This window comes from Podarcis melisellensis, assembly GCF_964234715.1.
Source record: "Podarcis melisellensis genome assembly, chromosome: 10".
Taxonomy (NCBI): Eukaryota; Metazoa; Chordata; class Lepidosauria; order Squamata; family Lacertidae; genus Podarcis; species Podarcis melisellensis.
In genome coordinates, this window is record NC_138542.1 from 67,449,708 (window position 1) to 67,475,959 (window position 26,252).

Genomic DNA, 26,252 nt, shown 5'->3' on the forward strand with positions numbered 1-26,252 from the left:
GGACGTATCTAAGCTTTGCTACGAGTTTAGAGCAAATGAAGTTGAAGCTATCCTTCTGTATTTTCTACCCAAGAGATTTCTGTCTGTGTTCTCCTTGCTGCCACTTGGATAAATGCATGAATTGGACCTTTGAATCTGTAAGTAAAGCATTTTTATCTTCCAGTATGTAGTCTGTTTATTGCAGGAGGGGTAGAAAGAGAGCAGTGATGTTTGCAAGCCGACTAAACAGGATAAAATGGTCTAACACCCTATATTCCTAATGGTATATAGCTGCTTGGCTTTTATGTGTTTACACTCTGCTACTGGTGTCTCTCTCCTGCTGGAGAATGAGTTTAGCTCTGCATTTTGAATCCAGGCACCCAGCTGATTCTTCCATTATTTACCCCACACACGTGGCTCACAGGGATTCATATTTTCCTCCCACGAGTAGTCCTTTCCACTGCTGAACAGCTCTAACCATCAGAGGGTTCCTCTTATTGTATTTACAAATATATAGCCAAAGGTTAAATAAGAACAAACATACAGTGAAGGCTGGTCCATTGGGCACTCAACCTTGATCTGCTCTCAACAGGTGCCTGAGTTTGCACTTTTTCCTCTCCCTGTCCGCTTTCCTTTGTGGTGTGTGTGTGTATGTTTAGATTGTAAGCCTGCAGGCCAGGACTGTCTTGTATTGATTGTATATAAGCCACTCCATCTGGTACGCAGGCTGAGACCCTAACTGCCCACGGACTGTCTCACCAGAGTGGTGCATGCTCTGGTTATCTCCCACTTGGACTACTGCAATGCGCTCTACGTGGGGCTTCAAGTTACAAGAAAGGAGATTCCAATGAAACATCAGGAAGAATTTTCTGACAGTAAGAGCAATTTGAGAGTGGGACAGACTCCCACGGGAGGTTGTGGGTTCTCCTTCCTTGGAGGTCTTTAAGCAGAGGTTAGATGGCCATCTGTCATGGATGCTTTAGCTGAGATTCCTGCATTGCAGCAGGGGGTTGGACTAGATGACCCTTGGGGTCCCTTCCATCTCTATGATTGCATGTTTCCATGATCATCAAAGCATGGCAAGAAATGGGCTGCATTACATAACTGAGACGCATGTTTACCGCAGCATCATCTCACCTGCTTTTATATCTTTCATCTTTCGAGACTAGCGAGACAAGCCCTCAGCCTCCGAGGCTGAGAATCCACGAAACCTCATGACCTGCGGTTGCCAACAACATGCACAGACGTCCCTTCTTCCAGTTAATTAGCTGACACCGTTAATCGCTCGCAACAGTTTTGTTTTTAATAGGGAAGGGAGCCGCGTTCCTCCGCCGGCTCCAACGCCATCGGAATTTAGCACGGCTGATTTGACAACTGTGGCTTCAGTTCTCTGCCTCTGAAATTGCCCGCTATTTGCATAATTTGGGATTCAGGAGGTTGGCTGAGGAGGTGAAACAAGGACACAGCTGAGGACTGCTATAGGAATTGGACAGATTTTCTCTCTCTCTCTCTCTCTTTAACAGACAGCCAGACTCAAAAAGAAGTCAAGTGGTTGTGTTCCAATCCCCTCTGTGCCTCAAACACACACACACAATTTATTTTCTGACTGCCTTCGGGAAGCGTAGAGTGTGAACTCATTTCAGACAGTTTCAGAGAAGACAAATACAAATCAGCCACATGCCACATGCAGACTTACGGGCAGAAATTGAATGTGTATGACAGGATTGGAGGTGGGAAAAGGAAATGGAAAACTTCATCCTTTTAACTGGAGACGTTGTGAGGGGATTGAAGCTGTGACCTTCTCTGTGCAAAACAGGTGATATTTTTTTCAGTGACCTCTAGTCTCGCCCACTCCCACAATAAAGGTGGCCCTAGGGATGAAAGGATCTGTCGATTTTAGTTCTTTCATATTTTCGTTTTTCTGACCTTAGGTTCAATTCTCTACATTTCTTTAACAATTTGTGATTTTTAAAAAAACATAATTTGGATGAATCCGAAGCTGGAATTAAGATTTCCAGAAGAAATATCAACAACCTCACATATGCAAATGACACAACCTTGATGGCAGAAAGTGAGGAGGAATTAAAGAACTTCTTAATGAGGGTGAAAGAGGAGAGCGCAAAAAATATGGTCTGAAGCTCAATATCAAGAAAACTAAGATCATGGCCACTGGGCCTATCACCTCCTGGCAAATAGAAGGGGAAGAAATGGAGGCAGTGAGAGATTTTACTTTCTTGGGCTCCATGATCACTGCAGGTGGTGACAGCAGTCACGAAATTAAAAGACGCCTGCTTCTTGGGAGAAAAGCAATGACAAACCTAGACAGCATCTTAAAAAGTAGAGAGATCACCTTGCTGACAAAGGTCCGTATAGTTAAAGCTATGGTTGTCCCAGTAGTGATGTATGGAAGTGAGAGCTGGACCATAAAGAAGGCTGATCGCCAAAGAATGGATGCTTTTGAATTATGGTGCTGGAGGAGACTCTTGAGAGTCCCGTGGACTGCAAGAAGATCCAAACCTATCCATTCTTAAGGAAATCAGCCCTGAGTGCTCATTGGAAGGACAGATCGTGAAGCTGAGGCTCCAAGACTTTGGCCACCTCATGAGAAGAGAAGACTCCCTGGAAAAGACCCTGATGTTGGGAAAGATGGAGGAAAAGATTGATCGGCAAGCCCTAGACTCTGTGGTTTAAACCACAGCGCCACCCGCGTCCCCTGCCAATACATTACCTGACCTTAGATGCCCACTTTGTGCCCCGCTTCGGGTTACGTTTGAGGCAGACGTCACAATGACCCCAATTATGATGTTGTGACAATCCAAGGTTTTGATGTCTCAGCCAACAGGCACCCCATTTGTGCATTGGTTTGCTGGCCAGTTTGCTGAAGCTGCTCGAAATCTGGCTGTTTAAAGTGGCTTTGCAACTGATAAAACTGTGCTTCGTTGCCAAAAGGAAACACGAACCCAGGGTTAATTGCCTGGAGCCCCTGGAATCAGAGATTGGGGTGGCATGCAACAACAATATGCTCTAGAAAGGCCCCAGACAAAAACCTGCAAAGTCACGCTTTGAACTCCTCATGGGGTTACTGTCTCAAAGGGCAGGAATATCTCTCCTGGTTTATCACCTTCAAGAATCTGTCAATCAAGAAGTTTTGCATCATCATCAGCAGCAACATGGAAGATAGATGTGCTGTAACAGTGCCCTATCTGTCTGGACTTGGCACGTGGATAATTTTGTTAAAGAGCATTCCCAGCTGGCCTTTGAAACCATTACAGGGGGTGAGGCAAAGGAGAGAGTTCACAACCTATGAGCAATTAGGTACGGTGGTACCTTGGTTCTCAAACGCCTTGGTACTCAAACAACTTGGAAACCAAACACTGCAAACCCAAAAGTAAGTTTGCAACCTTTTTTCGGAAGCTGAACATATTCCGTTTTGAGTGTTACGCTTCCGTTTTGAGTGCCACACTTCCATTTTGAGTGTTACACTGAGGTCTGTCTGTTTTTGCTATTTATTTTGCGGTTTTCTTTTTGCAGCTCTTTTTTGTTTTGTTTTTATGACTGTGTGGAACCCAGTTCAGCTACTGATTGATTGATTGATTGATTGATTGATTGTGTGACAGCAGTACATTGTTTATTGCTTTCATTTTATGGATCAATGGTCACGTGAGATAGTAAAATTCATGTTACATTGCTGTTTTAGGGGTTGTTTTTAAAAGTCTGGAACAGTGTAATCCATTTTGCATTGCTTTCTATGGGAAAGCACACCTTGGTTTTGGAACGCTTCCAGAATGGATTAAGTTTGAGAACCAAGGGACCACTGTATAACAATCCAAATATATATGTATTGTTATAAATTGTGTGTGTGTGTGTGTGTGTGTGTGTGTGTGTGTGTGTCTGTATAGATGTGTGGGTGTATATATATGAAACAATTAGAAATAACAACATCAATAAATAAATACAAAATAAATCAAACCTGTACTAGACAAGTTTGTATAATACAGCACAAATAAATTTAACCTCTTGAAACCACCAAACAGGAGGGAGAATAATCACTAACGGTTGGTAGCACTAGGGGTAGGTGCTAAATTGCATTTCTGCAATTGCAATTCTGCATCCTATTGCAGAGCTGGAAAAGGCTTTGAAAGAGAATTGGGCAAAATTGTGGAGGATAAAGCAATTGATGGCTGCAAACCACAATGGCTACTCTCTGCCTCCACCATCAAGGGAATAAGGCTTCCTGAATACCAGTTGTTGGAAACGGCAGGGCAGGAAAGAATATTAAATGATGAAAAGATTGTGAACAAAGCACAAGAATTAATGAAAGATTTTTTTGATTTAAATAAGGAACAGGACACAGATATCAGGACGATATGGGATGCAAGAAAAGCTTTCATAAGAGGCTTTTATATACAACAAAGTACAGTATTTTTTGCTCTATAAGACTCACTTTTTCCCTCCTAAAAAGTAAGGGGAAATGTGTGTGCGTCTTATGGAGCGAATGCAGGCTGCACAGCTATCCCAGAAGCCAAAACAGGAAGAGGGATTGCTGCTTTCACTGCGCAGCGATCCCTCTTGCTGTTCTGGCTTCTGGGATTCAGAATATTTTTTTTCTTGTTTTCCTCCTCCAAAAACTAGGTGCGTCTTGTGGTCTGGTGCATCTTATAGAGCGAAAAATACGAGTATATGGTAATTTATGGACCTCATAGGTATCTCAAGCTATTTGCACATGTTTCCATGCAATTAGTCCATGCAGAATGTAGGCACCCTATATATAGAAATGAGCAAACCAGTGATATTTTAGGGAGCAGGTTAGCAGGCGGGGCCCATGACTTACATCATAGGAACCTAAACAACACAAAACACTCTTGCTGTATGTAGGTTTTATTTTATTTGTTTTTTTATCTTATATTTTGGAAATGTACATCCAGGTTTTTTCCTTTAATTTTTGGGGGAGCCCCGAAGAGAGTGGGGCCCTACGCTATAGCTTATTTAGCTTATAAGTAAATCCAGCACTGGCCGTTGGTGTCATCCAGAAGGTTCTTCCTGTGTTCTTATTACAGTGGTACCTCGGGTTACAGACGCTTCAGGTTACAGACTCCGCTAACCCAGAAATAGTACCTCGGGTTAAGAACTTTGCTTCAGGATGAGAACAGAAATCGTGCGGCGGCAGCGGGAGGCCCCATTAGCTAAAATGGTACCTCAGGTTAAGAACAGTTTCAGGTTAAGAACGGACCTCCAGAACGAATTTCTTAACCAGAAGTACCACTGTATACCATCTCAGATGGCTCCACCTCTGGCATGCTGTTTGGAATGCACAGATACAGTGGTACCTCGGGTTACATACACTTCGGGTTACAGACTCCGCTAACCCAGAAATAGTGCTTCAGGTTAAGAACTTTGCTTCAGGATGAGAACAGAAATCGTGCGGCAGCAGGAGGTCCCATTAGCTAAAGTGGTGCTTCAGGTTAAGAACAGTTTCAGGTTAAGAACAGACCTCTGGAACGAATTAAGTACTTAACCTGAGGTACCACTGTAATACAAAACTGGCCACAGCTCCCCATGAAAAATGCTCCCCACCCCAGTCTCTTTAGGGGTGGGGGGGTAGATCGTTCCAGTCATTGCCATGGGAACCAGATACCGAGTTCCTCAGGAACGTTCTTAGCAGAGCGGAGAGTTGTGCGCTCTGAATTTGAATGCGAGGAGGAGCTCTTCCCAAAACGATCCGAAGTAGTCATGAGATGAGGTAACCATAGCAATCCAGCTCATCGAACAGATTGCCAATAAGAGCGGGGAGGAGGGGGCAAAGAGCCTGCGAGGATATTCTGAAATATATGTATAAATCTAATTACAGTGTAGGCAGATCAATCAGGGCACGAGTTCTTATCTCTACCCTCGTCATAGGAAAGCGTTTAAAAAAAAAAAAGCATCAGGGCATTAGAAATTAATAGCCGGGCAATCTCCCATTTTTATTATATTATTTATCAGGGACAGTCTCTAGTTCAGGGGTCAGCAAACTTTTTCAGCAGGGGGCCGGTCCACTGTCCCTCAGACCTTGTGGGGGGCCGGACTATATTTTGAAATAAAAATTGAACAAATTCCTATGCCCCACAAATAACCCAGAGATGCATTTTAAATAAAAGCACACATTCTACTCATGTACTGTAAAAACACCAGGCAGGCCCCACAAATAACCCAGAGATGCATTTTAAATAAAAGGACACATTCTACTCATGTAAAAACACGCTGATTCCTGGACCGTGCGCGGGCCAGATTGAGAAGACGATTGGGCTGCATCCAGCCCCCGGGCCTTAGTTTGCCTATTCATGCTCTAGTTGTTGTGACCGATGTCTGATAAATCACTATACACCACCCCCCTTCCCAAAAATAAATAAATAAAAGAATCAGTTTGGTTTTATCTTTGGGGAGACTGATAAATTGACCAAATCCTCAGCATTGCCCAAGGGAGGAAATTCATCGCCAGAAGCAAGGACACCAGTTTCTGTAGGCTAGATTATGGATAGATTTCTGGCTGCCAGTTAACTGCTAGGCTAGATTCAAGGTGCTGGGACTGTCAAATAGGTTGCAATATTCTTCCCACAGACTTCCACTCCTAGGTGAACTTTCCCTTCCTCCTTGCAAGGTGACTGTCACGAGGAAAGATGAATCAGCCACAGCTCAGGATCACATGGTGACCCATGCCTCCCAGATGAGTCACTAGAGAAAGGTCTAAATCGCAGGAGCTACTTACTTCATATATTGGAATGTCTGGCAAGGCTGACTCACGCAGGTAAGGAACGCAGGGGAAAAACTCTTGTATTCCAAGGTCACATTGGAGAAGCACCCAGTCAGGTCTGTCTAAAAAAATTAAGTAATTACAGTGGTACCTCGGGTTACAGACACTTCAGGTTACAGACGCTTCAGGTTACAGACTCCGCTAACCCAAAAATAGTACCTCGGTTTAAGAACTTTGCTTCAGGATGAGAACAGATATAACACGGTGGCAGCAGGAGGCCCCATTAGCTAAAGTGGTGCTTCAGGTTAAGAACAGTTTCAGGTTAAGAACGGACCTCCGGAACGAATTAAGTTCTTAACCCGAAGTACCACTGTATATTCTTGAAGCATCTTTGCACATAAACAAAAGGGCTTCTTGCACACCATACATTGAAGGTGTGTTTAAAACAACAGGACTTCCGGGAAGGAATCCTGGGAACTGTGGTTTGTTATGGGTGCTGGGAATTGTAGCTCCATGGTAAACTACAGTTCCCAGGGTTATTTGGGAGAAGCTATATGCTTTAAATGGGACGCAGGTGGCGCTGTGGTCTAAACCACTGAGCCTCTTGGGCTTGCCAATCGGAAGGTCAGCAGTTCGAATCCCCGCGACGGGGTGAGCTCCTGTTGTTCGATCCCAGCTACTACCAACTTAGCAGTTCGAAAGCACATCAAAGTGCAAGTAGATAAATAGGTACCACTCCGGTGGGAAGGTAAACGACATTTCCATGCGCTGCTCTGCTTTTGCCAGAAGCGGCTTAGTCATGCTGGCCACATGACCCGGAAAAACTGTCTGCGGACAAACGTTGGCTCCCTTGGCCAGTAAAGCGAGATGAGCGCCGCAACTCCAGAGTCATTTGCAACTGGACTTAACTGTCAGGGGTCCTTTACCTTTACCTTTTATATGCTTTAAATGCATGGTGAGTACGCAACCTAACAAACACACATTTACTGGATTTGTTTATTTATATGGCCCTGTGGTCGAATATCACACCTTTATTTTTCATATCACTAAGACAACACGCCCCTGCCACAAAGAACATACAATCTAGATATTGACGCAGTTGGGACAAGAGAGGAACACAAGGGAAGTGTGCACAGGGATAAATAGGGGAAGAAGGTGTGGCTGTTTCAGGGAAAGGTTATTAGACTGAGTATGCATAGCATTTTATTCTAGAATCATTGGTGACTTGCTTCTTCTACATAGTCCACACACAAGCTAGATGCACTGCATGTTTTTTGCCCCTGAAAAGCGCTTCTCAAGGAACCAGTTTTCATTCTGAAAATAAAAATTAATTGATTTTGCATTGCCCAGCAATGTGATGAAAACAGGTGTAGGTGGTCTTGTCAATGAAGGGGTGTATCCACACCTGCTCCTTGTGAGTGTTGCAAATACCAAGATGGCAATCACTGCTTCATTATTCATTCACCTGGGGCAGGTGAAGGAAGAAAATGGCCTGGATAACCTACTCAAGGGATGGGCTTTCAAACGCATATCAAACCACCACACCCACCCTCGAGGGCAGCAGAATCTAGAACCAATCTAGATTGAAAGCTGTGATATGAGGATGAGCAGGAATAAGTCCATACCAAGAAAAAGCACATTTTTGTGTTGCAAATGGGTTCGCGTGCTCACAGCCTTAGTTATAATGGGATATCCACGCTGCAGCAAAATTAGCTAACCGAGAATCTAATTTGCAGAGGAACCAGCACACCATCCAACACTTCTCCGATAAAAGATATCCCCTCCGATATTTCTCCATTGAAAATAGGGACGTCCTATTCCATAACCTCCAACATTTGTCCGATGAAAATAGGGACCTCCTAAGAAAACGCAGGAAATTTTAGGATCTTTTTTTAAAATAACATTTTATTGATTTTCCAAAAATAACAAAAAACACAACAACAACGAAGCGAAAACCAAACCAAACAGATTGACTTCCCTCTAATCCAGCCTTTCTCAACCTGTGGGTCCCCTGATGTTGTTGAACTACAACTCCCATCACCCCTCGCTAGCAAGGCCAGAGCTCGGGATGATGGGAGTTGTAGTCCAACAACATCTGGGGACCCACAGGCTGAGAACCGCTGCGTCTAATCCCTTCCTTGGTTCTTTTATTTATCAAGATACTGCATGTCCATTGTTAAATTTATAACATATTTAAATCACCTATTATCCATTCATAATGAAATTACAAGTAATCTTAAAACCCTGCTAATGTATTAACCGGTGCACATTGCTTCTGTAAATATGCAATAAACATCTTGCATTCTTCCTTAAATTCATTATCATCTCTTCCTCTTCATTTCACCATCAGTTTTGCCATTTCAGCATATTCCATTAGTTTAACTTGCTAGTCTTCTTCAGATGGGACACCTTCTTCTTTCCAATATTGTGCTAAGAAAGTCCGTGCGGCCGTTGTTGCATACATAAACAAATTCTTTTGAAATTTTGGTAGGTCCTCTCCTATAATACCTAATAAGAAAGCTTCTGGTTTTTTAACAACTTTTTTTAAAAAACATCTTCATTTCATTATAAATCATTTCCCGATATTTCTTTATAATTTTACAACCCCACCACATATGAAAAAATGTTCCCTCTGATGGCAGATGAAGGTGATAGACTATATGGGACTGGCAGAATCCGAGACCAGGGAAGAGAGACGGCGGAAAAAGATTGGAAGAAATTTAAAGATTATCTTAGGAAACATTGCAAAATTAATGAATGTTAGAATGACGTTGGTTTAGAAATTAAGTGGTTTTCAGCTGTAATGATTAAGTAAAAAGAAAAGAAAGGCTAAAAATTAAATGAAAAATAAGGGAGAGGATTTGCTGAATTAATAATTAGAAACTGGAATACAGAAAGGGGAGGTATGAGGAGGTCGGGGAAGTAAGTTACAAGAAAATAAGAGATTGAAATTATACTTGTTTTTGTTTGCATTTGTTTGTATTGTTGTTTTGTTTTTATATAATTTTTGAAACTTTAATAAATATCTTTTTTTAAAAAAATGTTCCCTCTGTTAATTTGTATACCATCTATACAGTGCATCTTTTTCATATAATTTTCTTTATTTTTTTAATGCTTTTTATTATTGACTTTTCCAAAAATAATAACAATAATAAAACAATCTTTACAATCATTCTTAATGTCATCTTATTTACATTGTGCAGAATCACGCCTCGACTTCCTTCCTTCCTTCCCAGTTGAGGTCTTCTTAATATACATCTTCTCTTACAGTTTCTTCTACATTTCTATACACGTCACAAGAACTATACTAACCCTGCTGTAGTTCTTAAACCTCTACAATTAATTTCTATATATGTTACAAATTTACTCCATTCTTCTACAAACTTTGCCCCTTTTTGGTGTTGGATTTTATATGTCATTTTCGCTAATTCCGTATCTTCGAAAAATTTGGCTTGCCATTCCATAACTGTTGGGATCTCTGATGACTTCCATTTTTGGGCTACAAGAACCCTTTCTGCTACCGTGGCGTATTGGAATAATGTATGATCCTCCATTTTTATTTCATCCCCTATTATCCCTACTAGGAATTTTCTTTAATTGCCACACATGCACTTGGAGGATATATTAGGAAGTATACGTGTGAATACAGAGCGCAAAGTTGGTCACAGAGTCCATGGATCGCATGGGGCCTGGGATATTTTTCTGTGCAAAGCTCAAAGGCATGCAAGATAGGACTGACCAGGAAGTTGTTCACAACCCGAGTATGTAATCATTACAGACTGTGCAATCTTCCTAGCTTTGCTCAGGAGCATTTGCCACACCTCAGTGGGCCAAGAAAGCACAGCTTCAATTAACACCTTAATGAATAGAAGCAAATCCGCTGATAAATTCTAACTGGGTAATTGCAGGCTGGAGCCGAAGTTTGACCTTTTTGGAGGCAGAGTCCAGTGGGACGCAATTAATTAAAAACCAATCTGTTTCTAAACACAATTAAGATTCTGCTAAGTAGGTCAGCCATTAAGAGCATTGTGCTGCAGGAGGGATATTGAGTTAATGATCCACTTGCGAATCGTGGCCAGAAAGGTAATACTGTGGACCTCCTGTTTTTCAAAAGCCAAGCCATGGACCCCCTACTTTTGAATTTATATATATATATATAAATCATGCTGGTCACATGACCTGGAAGCTGTCCCTCAGCCATATATATATGGTGGTTTTTCTTACATGAATGGTGCCATCGACCCCCTGGGGTCCACAGATCACCAATTGTGAACCACTGGCATAAACAATATTTTGCAGGCTGTAGCGAGAAAGAGGCGAGGTTGAGTATTGTATGTACCAGTTCCTGAAAACAGATGAGGACAGATGGGAACAGGATGCTACCAATGCTTTCTCCCCCCCCCCCCCACACACACATTATTAATTGTTCTTATAGCAGTTGCTCACTCTTCGGATCACTGCATTTCCATCTCAAGGAACAGGACGTTTCGCACTGTGTGTACCGTTTTACACAGATCGAAAATGCCAGGTAATGTCTGGAACGAGCAAATTTCTCTCTGTATTCGAGGGGGGTTGGTGGAACGGCTCTACAGTGGTACCTCGGGTTACAGACGCTTCAGGTTACAGACTCTGCTAACTCAGAAATAGTACCTCGGGTTAAGAACTTTGCTTCAGGATGAGAACAGAAATCGCGCGATGGCAGCAGGAGGCCCCATTAGCTAAAGTAGTGCTTCAGGTTAAGAACAGTTTCAGCTTAAGAACGGACCTCCGGAACGAATTAAGTACTTAACCAGAGGTACCACTGTATAAGAATTTAAGAGGAGGCCGGCTGGTATATCAGGCGAATCTCACCCAACATCCTGTTTTCACAAGTGCCTGTGTGATCTTGTGGGTCTCTAGTCTAATGTGTTTTCTAATTTTCATTTCACCAGGAAGCAGGACAGCAATAAAGAGCCTTAAGTAGTAATCACATACACACACAGTTTTTGATTTGGCTATAGGTTTGGTGATAGCATTGAGCAGGTCTGTCTGCTACCTACATAACCGAGTAGTCAACATACGAGAGTGTCAGCGAGGAAAGTCCATTTATAACTAAATGTGTGGCAAGAAAAAATGTCAGATCACATGATGGGGAACCTGGCCAACACCTGCTGTCTTTTACCGGTATGCTTTTTCTATAGAACAGTTGCTACGTTCCTTGAGTTGGGAGTAGCAGGGCAAAGTTTTTGTTGTTTTGCAATACTGTATTTATGGTTCCTCCTTCCTGTGTGGTAATTGTGAAATGTCCCCAGTTCTGCCCAGCTAGCAAGGCCCACAGATTTACACTGAACTGAGAGAGACTATGGTTTTCCCAGTAGTGATGTATGGAAGTGAGAGCTGGACCATCAAGAAGTCGGATCACCGAAGAATTGATGCTTTTGAATTATGGTGCTGGATGAGACTCTTTAGAGTCCCATGGACTGCAAGAAGATCAAACCTATCCATTCTGAAGGAAATGAGCCCTGAGTGCTCACTGGAAGGACAGATCTTGAAGCTGAGGCTCCAATACTTTGGCCACCTCATGAGAAGAGAAGACTCTCTGGAAAAAACCCTGATGTTGGGAAAGATGGAGGGCACAAGGAGAAGGGGACGACAGAGGACAAGATGTTTGGTCAGTGTTCTTGAAGCTACTAGCGTGAGTCTGGCCAAACTGCAGGAGGCAGTGGAAGACAGGAGCGCCTGGTGTGCTCTGGTCCATGGGGTCACGAATAGTCAGACACGACTAAACAACTAAACAACAACAACAGAGAGAGACTTTCTTGCAGGAACTTAAGTTTAAGACCGCAACATCGCAGAGGAATCCTGAGGTTTTTTACCTGGGAGAAAGTCCCATCAACTCCCATAGGACTTACTCCCACACAAAAAAAAACCACATTTCAGATTGCAAAGTTTCAATACAATCCTGGGCATACTACTTGGGAATAAGGCCGTGTTTACACCACACATTTAAAGCACATGACTTCCTCCCAAGAATCATGGGAACTGCAGTTTGTGGTTTGAACTGTAGGGTGCAGGGAATTGTAGCACTGCGGGTGGCATGCTACAGTTCCTAGGATTTTTGGAGCAAGCAATATTCTGTAAATGTATGGTGTGTACACAGTCCAAGCCACAGTGAATTCGACAGGGTTTATTCCCAGGAAAGCGAGGATCACAGCCTTACACTGCAATACTTAGCAAGTTTACTTGGAAGCAAGCACCACTGAGTTGAAAGAGACTTACTCTAATAAGTATGTTTAGAATGCAGCTTTAGTCTCTTGCGGCAAAAACTAGATTCCCGTGACTTTACATGGTGTGTTTTTACATTTTATTATTATTTCCAAAACAGGGACAGTAAAACAGCAGGCAGTACCTAGAGTTCCTCTTACAAGTTTAATGAGATATTATAACAAACTGACCATCAACAGTTACCTTCTCTGAAAAAACATCACAGCAGATTCTTAACAGATTTTTATGGTATTACTATTACTATTTATTTAATTTATGTACCTCCCTATACCTGAGAGTCCCAGGGCAGTAGTAGAACGGATTCCACAGGAAATAGGTTTATTCAGTTTCTCCTATATTTCCCCAACTGTTAACTTCTTATATTTGAGGTTTCACAACACCATTCAGTGGACACTGGGAGTGGCTGCCCAGACCATATAACACCAGTCCTGAAAGACCTACATTGGCTCTCAGTATGTTTCCGAGCACAATTCAAAGTGTTGGTGCTGACCCTTACAGCCCTAAACGGCCTCAGCCCAGTATACCTGAAGGAGCATCCAGTGCCAAGGTCCTTCTGGTAAGGTTCCCTCACTGCGAGAAGTGAGGATACAGGGAACCAGGCAGAGGGCCTTCTCGGTGGTGGCGCCGGCCCTGTGGAACACCCTCCCATCAGATGTCAAGGAAGTAAACAACTACCTGACTTTTAGAAGACATCTGAAGGCAGCCCGGTTTAGGGAAGTTTTTAATGACTAATGTTTTTAATATTCTGTTGGTAGCCGCCCAGAGTGGCTGGGGAAACCCAACCAGATGGGCAAGGTATAAATAAGTTGTTGTTGTTGCTGTTGTTGTTGTTGTTGTTGCTGCTGCTGCTGTTGTTGTTGCTGTTGTTGTTGTTGCTGTTGCTGCTGCTGCTGCGTCATACCACACAAAATAAATTCAGCATGACATTCCAGTAAAGGTAAAGGTAAAGTTACCCCTGACCATTAGGTCCAGTTGTGACCGACTCTGGGGTTGCGGCGCTCATCTCGCTTTATTGGCCGAGGGAGCCGACATACAGCTTCCGGGTCATGTGGCCAGCATGACTAAGCCGCTTCTGGTGAACCGCCGTTTACCTTCCTGCCGGAGTGGTACCTATTTATCTACTTGCACTTTGACATGCTTTCGAACTGCTAGGTTAGCAGGAGCAGGGACCGAGCAACGGGAGCTCACCCCGTGGTGGGAATTCGAACTGCCGACCTTCTAATTGGCAAGTCTAGGCTCTGTGGTTTAAACCACAGCGCCACCCACGTCCCATATGACATTCCAGTATATCAGTCCAAAAGCCACAGTCCCATAGCACAACAGGCACTGCCGTGTGAAAGGGGCGTTAAAAAGCAGGACAGATGTGCTAGCTAGCATTATAATCAGGAAAACAAATGCAATCTCCTCCATGTCTGAATGCACCCAGAAGCACAAGGAATAGAGCAGCTGGCGATGCCAGGTCTGTTGGAGGAATGTGCAAGCACACGTGCCCCTTAAGATTGGCTTCATGATGAGAAAACTGTCTATGTGACTGAAGTCAGGTTTTGCTCATTCCTCTGCAGCTTGCAGATGACTCAGGAACCAGCCGATGTGACTGGAAGCACACAGGAAGACTGGCAAGGAGAGAGAGAGAGGCTGGGTGGCTTTTCCTTTCCATTTCCCTCCATCCAGCAAACAGTGGTAAAAAGAAACCTATTTCAAAATAAACATTTTTCTTTCCGAGCAGACCTGCCCCCCCCCCAAGCTCCTTAAACAATCTCTGATATTTCAATGGAAAACACCGCTGTCCTCTTGGAAGGTGCATGGTTCTGTGTACAACTAAGATTGGCACTGGCCCATTTGCTTTCAGTAGGAAAGACTGTTCTATATTGAGTCAAGGCAAGTAATCGGCTCATGTAAAAACACACTGCTTCCCGGACCGTCTGCGGGCTGGATTGAGAAGGCAATTAGGCCGCATCCAGCCCCCAGGCCTTAGTTTGCCTACCCATGGTCTAGTCCAGCCTTTCTCAACCTGTGGGTCCCCAGATGTTGTTGAACTACAACTCCCACCACCCCTAGCTAGCAAGGCCAGAGCTCAGGGATGATGGGAGTTGTAGTCCAACAACATCTGGGGACCCACAGGTTGAGAACCACTGGTCTAGTCCAACCAGCTGCAGTGCAGGAATCTCAACTGAAGCATCCCTGACCGATGGCCATCCAACATCTGCTTAAAAACCGCCAAGGAAGGAGAGTCCTCAATCTGCCGAGAAAGTCCGTTCCACTGACAAACAGGAGGTCAAAGAGGATCTACATCAGGGGTCAGCAAACGTTTTCAGCAGGGGGCCGGTCCACTGTCCCTCAGACCTTGTGGGGAGCTGGACTATATTTTGGGGGGAAATACCGCATTGTTCGCTCCATAAGACGCACCTGACCATTAGACACACCTAGTTTTTAGAAGGGGAATGCAAGGGGGGAAAATATTTTTTAGGGGAACGCTGAACAGAGCCTGTATGCATCCCAGGCTCTGCTCAGCGCTCCCTTTCAATAGCCGCGTGGAGCGTGCGTGAGGCTCTTGCAGGCTTTTCCCCTGGAGGGAAAAGCCCCCATACTCCATGCGGCTACTGAAAGGGAGTGCGGCTCTTGTGGGAGCTGGGGGAAGGGAGTGAGGGGCTGCCCTCTGTCCCTTTCCCTACCTCCCTCAAAAGCCCGCAGGAGCCATGTACCCTTCAAAGAGCATGCGGCTCCTGCGGGCTTTTCTATGAGGAGAGAGAAGGGACTGATGCAGCCAGTCAGTCCCTTCTCCCTCCTGGGGAAAAGCCCGCAAAAGCTATACGGAGCTATACGGGGGCTTTTCCCGCCTGCCTCCCCTCTGCAACCGCTCCATAAGACGGACATTTCCCCTTACTTTTTAGGAGGGAAAAAGTGCGTCTTATGGAGCGAAAAATACGGTAATAGTGAAAGAATTCCTATGCCCCACAAATAACCCAGAGATGCATTTCAAATAAAAGGACACATTCTACTCATGTAAAAACACACTGATTCCCAGACCGTCTGTGGGCCGTATTGAGAAGGCGATTGGGCCAGATCCGGCCCCCGGCCCTTACTTTGCCTATCCATGATCTACATCAGAAAGAAGTGGGGGGGGGAGAGAAAGATCACATAGGGATCTGCTGCCCCAGGTGGCCCGTGCTTCCTGAAGCAATTGCCTCAGCTTACCTCATGGGTGCCATGCCTGTTTATTTCTAGGGCAAGTAGCTTCCCAAAGAGAAGGTGCCAAGTCTCTACAGGCTCAGCTTTGATTCGATCACGAAGCAGAGAAATGTGAAGGCCAAACAACTAGAGGATAGCGTGCTTCTGGCTTTGTGTTAAAAGAATAAAATGTTTCCCACAGACGACACGCCCCAAACCGAGGAAATATCTTGATGAAGACATTCCAGGACAATATTGTTGTGTCTCCTAGAGCTTGGAGAAATCACAGAGATACAGCTGAAGCAGAGACGTTGTGGTAAGAAACTCTCCAAAGTTTCACCTGACGCTTTCAGCCGCAACACTCTCAGAAATAAAACTCTGGTTTTATTAGGATATTTCAGCAGGCTTTGCATCCACTGTGCATTTTCGGCAATTATGCTTTTTAAAGAAATCCTAATTCTGCAAAAGAGACATACATCACCTTGCCAACAAAGGTCCGTATAGTTAAAGTTATGGTTTTCCCAGTAGTGATGTATGGAAGTGAGAGCTGGACCATAAAGAAGGCTGATCGCCAAAGAATTGCTGCTTTTGAATTATGGTGCTGGAGGAGACTCTTGAGAGTCCCATGGACTGCAAGAAGATCAAACCTCTCCATTCTGAAGGAAATCAGCCCTGAGTGCTCACTGGAAGGACACATCCTGAAGCTGAGGCTCCAATACTTTGGCCACCTCATGAGAAGAGAAGACTCCCTGGAAAAGACCCTGATGTTGGAAAAGATGGAGGGCACCAGGAGAAGGGGACGACAGAGGACGAGATGGTTGGACAGTGTTCTCGAAGCTACAAACATGAGTCTGACCAAACTGCGGGAGGCAGTGGAAGACAGGAGTGCCTGGCGTGCTCTGGTCCATGGGGTCACGAAGAGTCAGACACGACTAAATGACTAAACAACAACAACAATTCTGCAAAATCCAAGCAAGAGAATCGCAGGCTCTTCTCCTTACTCTCACACATTTGTCCATAATATTTTATTTATAATTAAAGGCACACACACACAGCACATATCAAAGTTACCCTTAAATGTACACAAATAAGGTTTGTGTTGTCTGTGCACTCATGTTAGGAAGCTTTCTAGCTCATCTGTGCAGTGTGCATTTGAGGAGCCACTGCAAAGAAGGCCCTTTCTCATGTTGCCACCCTCCAGACCTCTCACAGAAGAGGCACACAAAGAAGGGTCTCAGAATATGATCTCAGTTAAGTTCATATAGAGAGAGGTGGTCTTTGCAGTATTGGGGGTCCTGAGCCATTTAAGGCTCCATAGGTCAAAACCAGCACTTTGGATTGGGCCCAGAAACTAATGGGCAGTGTAGCAATTTATTTCTGAATTTTATTTCACTTGGCTTGTTTTATACATAGGTTCCAGCTGTGTCTATTACCAATATCTGATGCTATGAATGTTAACTTTATAGGTAAATCTCTTATAATTTACTTGTTTGTTGCTGCTCAACTGACAATGGTCCAGGAATGGAGAAAGGCTTCAGATTTTTCTTTGAATGTTTGGTTCAAGACATTTTTGTATCATAGCTAGACCCAAAAAGTTAACTCACGTGCAGTGGGCTTTGCATCCACTTGGAATCTCTGTGCAATCGATGCATCTCTCCTGTTTGAAATTTTCAAAGCCTAGGGACCCTCTGGATTTAGGGAGAATAGACTGTGGGGCAGCAATAGTTGGAGGGGAACTCTGCCTGGATGAAGGGGAATAAAATGAGATTAGGCATTCACAATCCACCTTCAGCCAAGACAGCAGCACTCCAGAGATTTCAAGCAACGCACATGTGGTGGAACTGTAAAAAGATCAGACAATTTTGGGAAATGATTTACAATGAGTTTAAGAAATGTTTAAATGCTTTTCCTAAAAAAAAAAAACACCTGAAGCTTTCCTGCCAGGAATTATGGGAAATGAATTCTCAAAAAAAATACAGGAGAGTCTTTATGTACCTTACAGTCGTTGCCAGAATTCAAATCGCAAAAGGTTGGGAGGGAGAGGATACCGATCTAAATCAGACAAAATAAAATAAGAGAGTATGCCAAACTGGTGAGATTATCAGCAGGACTAAGAGACGTTACAGATGAATTTTTTCCAGAGAGTGACATATATACAGAGTTTATGTAAAAGAACATTGTCAAAAGATCAATTTGTTGGCAGGCTTTGATTGAGCTTCGGTGTGTAAATAGGATAATTGTATAAAATAAAATTTATAGTAAGTCAAATAGTATGGAGAAAGCAAAGTTTAAGAGTGTATTTTAGGACTTTAATTCGGGAATGCAAGGGGAAGATTGGAGGTCCTGAGAAATCTGATCACAAATGGATGTGCAAAGCATGCATTAGTTAAAGAATGAAGAACCGTTTATTTCGTATTTTTCATTTTGTCTATAATATCTGTTGTACAATTCTGTTCTAAAGTTTTCAATCAATAAAGCATTCCCCCCAAAAAGAGAGAAAGAGATTTCAAGCAGCCCTGCATCCACAGCCTTTTCTATTTTCTATTGAAGTAAGATCCAGTAACCAGCCCAGCCGGCTTCTGCATATGATGGGATGGAAGGGGGTGGGGCACAATCTCAAGTAGCAAAATGTATTGGGCCTGCACTGCTCTGATATAATCTTCTCCTCTTCTTTCTCTGAGCAAGCTGCTCCTCTCTTCCCCCTGCTCCTCCTTTCCACATCAGCAGCTCATCTCCTGATCTTTCCTGAGATCCAATGAAAACCCAGCAGCCTGCCTTCAAGCAGGCCTCAAGAGTCATCCTCATTGGCCATTGCTTCGGTCGGTCACCATGGCAACACAGCACAGACTCTACCCACATCCATCTTCTCTGGTCCAGTAAGGTTGGCTGAGCATCCTTAACCCCTTCCTGGCTTGCTGCTTGGAGGTGCCCCCTGACAATATATTGCTTTCTAGATCCTTTCAACACGCATGGCAGATTTTCAGGGAAAGCGACAAACTTCATTTGCCTTCTCACCCCGCCCCACCCCACAGCTTGCTGCCCAATTTATTTTCCAGGTGAAAAAATACACCCCTGTGCAATTAGAGATTGCTAACTTACATGCCTGCAAGACCCCTCCTGTGGGATGTGGGTGGCGCTGTGGTCTAAACCACTGAGCCTCTTGGGCTTGCTGATCAGAAGGTCGGCTGTTCGAATCCCCGCAATGGGGTGAGCTCCCGTTGCTCTGTCCCAGCTCCTGCCAACCTAGCAGTTCGAAAGCACGCCAGTGCAAGTAGATAAATAGGTACCACTGTGGTGGGAAGGTAAACAGCATTTCCATGCGGTCTGGTTTCTGACATGGTGTTCCGTTGCGCCAGAAGTGGTTTAGTCCTACTAGCCACGTGACCTGAAAAGCTGTCTGTGAACAAACACCGGCTCCCTTGGCCTGCAACTGAGATGAGCACTGCAACCCCATAGTCACCTTGGACTGGACTTAACCATCCAGGGGTCCTTTACCTATTAGGTGCCTGACCAGAGGGATTTAACCAAGAACTAGCTTTTGCACCAGCATACAGCATACATATGGGACGTGGGTGGCGCTGTGGGTTAAACCACAGAGCCTAGGGCTTGCCGATCAGAAGGTTGGCGGTTCGAATCCCCGTGATGGAGTGAGCTCCCATTGCTTGGTCCCTGCTCCTGCCAACCTAGCAGTTCGAAAGCGCATCAAAGGGCAAGTAGATAAATAGGTACTGCTCCGGCGGGAAGGTAAACAGCGTTTCCTTGCGCTGCTCTGGTTCGCCAGAAGCTGCTTAGTCATGCTGGCCACATGACCTGGAAGCTGCATGCTGGCTCCCTCGGCCAATAAAGCGAGATGAGCGCCGCAACCCCAGAGTCGTACGCAATTGGACCTAATGGTCAGGGGTCCCTTTACCTTTACCTTTTACAGATGGCTCAAAAGCTTTAAAAATGAACCAAGGGAGCATAGCTGAAAACACACACTTAAAAACGCCCTCCCACAAATCGACCAGTGGGTTGAAGGGGCTTCAACTCTCTTTCTAAACTGCCAAATATTATGTGTACTGAAATGAGCAATCCATATTCTGACCCTTCCACTAGGAAGAAATTGGAAGATGCCTTTTATTTACTTATATCTATTTTTTACGTTTGTCTCCTAACTTTTTGCTTCAAGCTCAAGGCAGCATGCAGGGTTCTCCCCCCACCTCATGACTGAATCCACCCAACAGCCTTGCGAGGTAGGCTGAGAGGCAGTGACCAGCCCAAGGTCCCCCCGTGAGCTTCAAGGCCGAGTGGAGATTTGAATCCTGCTCTCCCAGACCTTGTTCCAATGCTCTAACCACTACACCACCCTCTCAAAGCATGGAGGGGATGTTATCATTGGTTAATGCCTGCGGATCAAATTGTTGGTGAAGGCACAGGAGCAAAGCAAAGCAATAGGGGTAGCTACACCTAAGCAATAACTGCTTTTTAAAAATTTACAACGTAAAAGATACAGTTTATCCATTATAATGAAAACTTTTCAACATTTACACAAAATTCATCCAGATGGTACAATAATACTATTGGCAAATCTGTTATTTCAACTATAGAATTCTGCTACTTTTTATGTTATTGAGATATAATTCTGTGAATAATCATTCAGAAACATATCTCATTCTGAAATAAACCTGGATGGAATTTCTTTATCTGTTGGGTTACTTTGTTTGTTTCCTATATGTATACTCCCTTTCTCTAACTGCAGATATTTCCCAATATGGGGGGGGGGGATATAATCCCCATGCCTCCTAATATTAATTCCATTTTATCATTTCTCAGCTCTCTCTGACATTGACTTTCCTCTTGGAAAACTCTTGAGTGGTTTAAGTTGTGAAATAAGAATATTTAGGGGTGCCTTCGAGGGATTCAACTTCTTAAGGAAGACTGGACCTTTGGAGAGAGCGTACCTTTTAAGGCTCAAACCGGTCAGGAAATGAACAGAGATCAGACCAGGATATACGAAGGCAAAGCGGCTTTAAGCCTGATCTTTATTAAAGCTGTTGCAACAGGGTGTTCCCCACACACACAGGAGAGCAGAGGAGGACCCTGGACAAAGGTGTGCAACCCCTTATATGTTGTTGTTGTTGTTTAGTCATTTAGTCGTGTCCGACTCTTCGTGACCCCATGGACCAGAGCACGCCAGGCACTCCTGTCTTCCACTGCCTCTCGCAGTTTGGTCAAACTCATGCTGGTAGCTTCGAGAACACTGTCTAACCATCTCGTCCTCTGTCGTCCCCTTCTTTTTGTGCCCTCCATCTTTCCCAACATCAGGGTCTTTTCCATGGAGTCTTCTCTTCTCATAAGGTGGCCAAAGTATTGGAGCCTCAGCGTCAGGATCTGTCCTTCCAGCGAGCACTCATATAGAGCCCTTACTGTATATAGACTTTGAAATTGCCCACCCTGTAGCTCAAGACCACCCCCAGAAACATCATACATACATCACAGAAGGGGTGTAGCCCAAGACCACCACCCAGATACATCATACGTACACCAGAGAAGGGGCTGACTACAACAGAAATCTGAGTGCCTTGTTTTTTCTCTTGTCTGCTAGGTTACTAGATTGGATTACCTGGGCATCCTGGCCACTCTTTTGTTATGATAACTACTCAACTCCTGAATATAACAGTTGTTTCCACAAAAGCAAGTCTTCTTTAAGAGCAAGGTTTTAGAAGTCTGAGAAGTCTTGTCCTGATGACATTATGTAATCCGGTTTCCAAAAGGGAGGGCAGAGGAGACAGGGAAGTCAGATAGGAGCCACAAGGGACTGTCACAAACGATTTGCCAGTTACAAATTCCATTATAGAGATAGGTTCAGGAAGATCACATCAACATTATGATCCTCCCTGCTGGCTGGCTGCGAACAGCAAGCGAGAGAACTTCTAAGGACTCTTAGCAGGAGACACTTACCCTCAGGCTTACAAAATGGGGCTGGTGTTTGGGCCTCTCCACATTCGTCTGGTTGTTGTTTAGTCATGTCCGACTCTTCGTGACCCCATGGACCAGAGCATGCCAGGCACTCCTGTCTTCCACTGCCCCCCACAGTTTGGTCAGACTCATGCTGGCAGCTTCGAGAACACTGTCCAACCATCTCGTCCTCTGTTGTCCCCTTCTCCTTGTGCCCTCCATCATTCCCAACATCAGGGTCTTTTCCAGGGAGTCTTCTCTTCTCATGAGGTAGCCAAAGTATTGGAGCCTCAGCTTCAGGATCTGTCCTTCCAGTGAACACTCAGGGCTGATTTCCTTCAGAATTGATAGGTTTGATCTTCTTGCAGTCCATGGGACTCTCAAGATTCTCCTCCAGCACCAGAATTCAAAAGCATCAATTCTTTGGCAATCAGCCTTCTTGATAGTCTAGCTCTCACTTCCATACATCACTACTGGGAAAACCATAGCACTGAAACAGCGGCACATGTCCTCCTGTTTTGTACTCTCTACAAAGACCTGGGGAACGAGATCATCTCCCCACTCGTACTAACCATCCCAGGGCACTCAACCACTGCCACAATGTCCTTTCTTCTATCATATCAAAATGAGCAGATAACAACAAAGGTCGCTAGGTTCAAAGCAGGGGCAATCAGAATAAGGGCCACTAACTGATGGCTGATTCAGGACTTTAAATTGTCCTCTTATATAAAATTTCCTTTTCTGCATATACTGTAATGTTTTACTGCTGCTACGGCCATTGACTAATCTGAATAAAGTTTTATCTTACCTTATTCAGATTTAGGGTGTGTGCGAGGAGAGGAGCACGGGGACGTTGCATTGCACAAGCTTAAATCATTGCACAGATGGGATGAGTTAGTTGGCCTTACTCTGAATGCAAACCAGTGCCTCTGAATTCTAGTTCCTGGAATCTCAAGTGAGGAGAGCATTTCTGTGCTGGCAGGCTTCTCAATGGCATCTGGTTGGTCACTGTGAGACCAGAGGGTCGTGTGCAACTCAGTTACTCAGAGTAGGCCCATTGGAATTAATGAACACAACTAATTAATTTTATAATGAATGGTTTTAGAATGTTGTTTGTGCTGTACTTTGTACTGTTTTATTGTTGTTAGCCGCCCTGAGCCCGGCTTCGGGTGGGGAGGCAGGATATAAATAAAATTTATTATTATTATTATTATTATTATTATTATTATTATTATTATTATCATGACTAAATTAAATCCATTGATTTCAGTGGATCTGCTGTTCAATATGGCTTAAGTCATATACTATGACTTATGTATTATGGATACTATGAAATATGTATTATGTTACACTTTTCAAGCCTGTGAAAGTCTTGTACAAATAGAACAAAACTTTTTGTATTTCCATCTTGTATATTGATTACAGCCTTCCTCGGTTTTCCTTCCAGATTTATGACGTTTATTACTTCCAGACGTATTTTCTGAACAGTTGCTTTTGGGCAGCGGGGGGTTATTGATTTGTTTTTGTTTTGATTATGTATTTTGTGGTTTTATATTCTGCTTTTACCCTGTGAACCACACTGAGACCTGCGGGTATAGGGTGGTATACAAATTCAGTCACAACAACAACAACGTTATGCCCATTGATTTCCATGGCTCCACCTCTGTGGAAAATATAGTTGAATAGTACAGAGATTGGTGGACTAGATGAGCTTTGGGCCTGATCCTGCAGACTCTGTGTAGGGAAGACTTTCAAACAGAGGGCTGCCCTCTGTGAAACAGGACACATGACCCAGCTCCATCCCTGTCGTTATCTTTTAACCCAACAGATTGAATTTATCCTCTGCCACTGACCCCAGATGAGGGTTACCAAATGTCATCGTCTGCTCCTCCCTCTGTACCCAAAAAGCAGCTGATCTTCGTGTTACATAAATCCATGGCTCAACAGCGCCTGAGAGAAAGCAGGGATGTGTGTGTGTGGATGAGCAGGATTTTCCTTCTTTTGTTCTGGAACGTCAGGTTTGGGGAAGAGGGCTATCGAAAGGATGATGGGAACAAACACATTCCAGGCCGCAGGCAATGCAAAGTGGGCCAGAACCCATTGTAATGTAGCCATCACGAAGAGGCTGGTCCACATGAACCCCCATATATATTGGCCTCAATCAGGCTTCCCAAACTGGCCTTCTTCATGGATTGGATTACATACCTCAGGGATGTCCAACAAGTCAATCACGATCTACTGGAGATCCCCAGGAGGTTTTGGTAGACAATAATAATAATAATAATAATAATAATAATAATAATAATAATAATAAAATTATTTATGACCCCACCCTCCCCAGCTAAGACTGGCCTCAGGGCAGCTAATACCCGATATGAAAATTGATTGAAATGCAACTTAAAAACAAGATTAAAATACAACATTAAAACATTAAAATGCAGCCTCATTTCAATGGAAACTCAAATCAAAAACTTTTTGGGGGATGAAAGCATCAAGTCTTCACCAAGGCTAACTTTCCAGACTGGTCCTACATGGGCCAGAAAAAAGCCAGGGAAGTCCCCAAATGGGAGTTCCATCACAGAAGGAGAAAGGAAAAAAGAAGAGGGGGAGGGAATCAAATTGATTGCGGTCAATCGCTGGTTCCCTTTCCTCAGATAAAAATACAATCGGGCCCACCCCCCATTGCTGCCTTGAACTCCTAAAAAACCAGGACTTTCCCTAAAAAATGACCTGAACCCCCGTTTTTTATTCTGAGTAGATCAGTCTCTTAGGAGTTGGCCGTCCCTGACATAGCTCATCACAGAGGGTCATCAGCAAGACTATCATTCATGTTGAACAACTTCCTCTAGCTTGCTGCCACAATCACAGAAATCCCAATCTAATGTGATCCAGAATCTGGGACTACAACACCCATAAGCTCCAGCCAGCATGGACAATGGTCACAGATGATGGGAATGGGAGTCGTTGTAACAAACATCTGGAAAGAACCAGTTTGGGGAAAGTTGCTATCGGGCGTGCAAGTTACCAATGAGATGGAGCCCTCAGTTGTAATATACTGGTAGTTACTGACCCACACCTGCATGTATGAAAGAGATCACCTGAGCTCAGGTTGCCAGTGGGTGTGGCTTAGCAGGCTCTCAGTGGCTTTCCCCCCCCCCACTCCCCTTCCCATTTCTGGAACAAGCAAAGGAGCCATGCAACTTTGGTTCCCAACTCAACAGATGCTGCACGTGAACGAATTAATCTCTCCAAAAATTTATTTTATTGCCTGCAAACTGAAAAGAAACAAAAGCTCTTTTCTTTTGGGAGATGACTCATGTTAAGCTTGCGGTCCACCAAGACCCCTAGATCCTTTTCACATGTACTGCCAGTAAGCCAGGTGGCCCCCATCTTATATTTGTGCATCTGGTTATCCCTGCCTAAGTGCAGAACCTGACATTTGTCACTACTGAAATTCACTGTTAGCTTGGACCCAGCTCTCCAAACTGTTAATACTGCTATTCGATCCCTCTCTTGCGATGAGCTGTTGCAAGGGAGCACGCTGGGTACTCCTTCACAGTGTAGAGTTAAGCAGTGGAACTCCTTGCCACAGTAAACAGTGGTGGACACCAACCTTGATGGTTTTCAAAGAAGATGGCACAAATTAATGGAGGAGAGGGCTGTCAGTGGCTGCTCGCCACAATGGCTATACAGTTGCTGGAAACCGCAGGAGGGGCGAGGGCTTGTGTTCGAATCTTGCTTGCTGGTTTCCCACAGGTATCTGGCTGGCCCCAGTGAGAACAGGATGCTAGACTAGAGGGAACATGGGCCTGATCCTGCAGGCTCTTCTGTTTTTATGGGTGCATATTGAGGCTGTGTGGGACAACATCTGCGCTCAACAGGCACGACCCTCACCCCACACACAGAACACACTCCAGGATGCACCCAAAGTCAATATTCTCTATTGCAGAGGGAGTCTCAGCAGGAATAAAGCAAAATATTGAAAGCTGTTATTGTAAGCCCGACAGGATATTTGAAGCCCAACTTTCATAATAAGGCAGCCATATCGATAACAAAGATGGGCCTATTTGAGGATTAAAATATCACTGAATCACCTTTTGTGCAGTGGAATAATTTAGTAACTGAGCTGCAGACAAACAGCTCTTATCTCGTAACCCACCCCTTTCAAAATGGG

General features: G+C 44.2%; 1 long non-coding RNA gene across 1 annotated transcript in view; it reads left to right on the forward strand.

Moving 5' to 3' along the window:
- Positions 1 to 26,252, forward strand: part of LOC309378846 — a 180,156-nt gene that overhangs the window by 65,147 nt on the left and 88,757 nt on the right. The window lies entirely within an intron of this gene.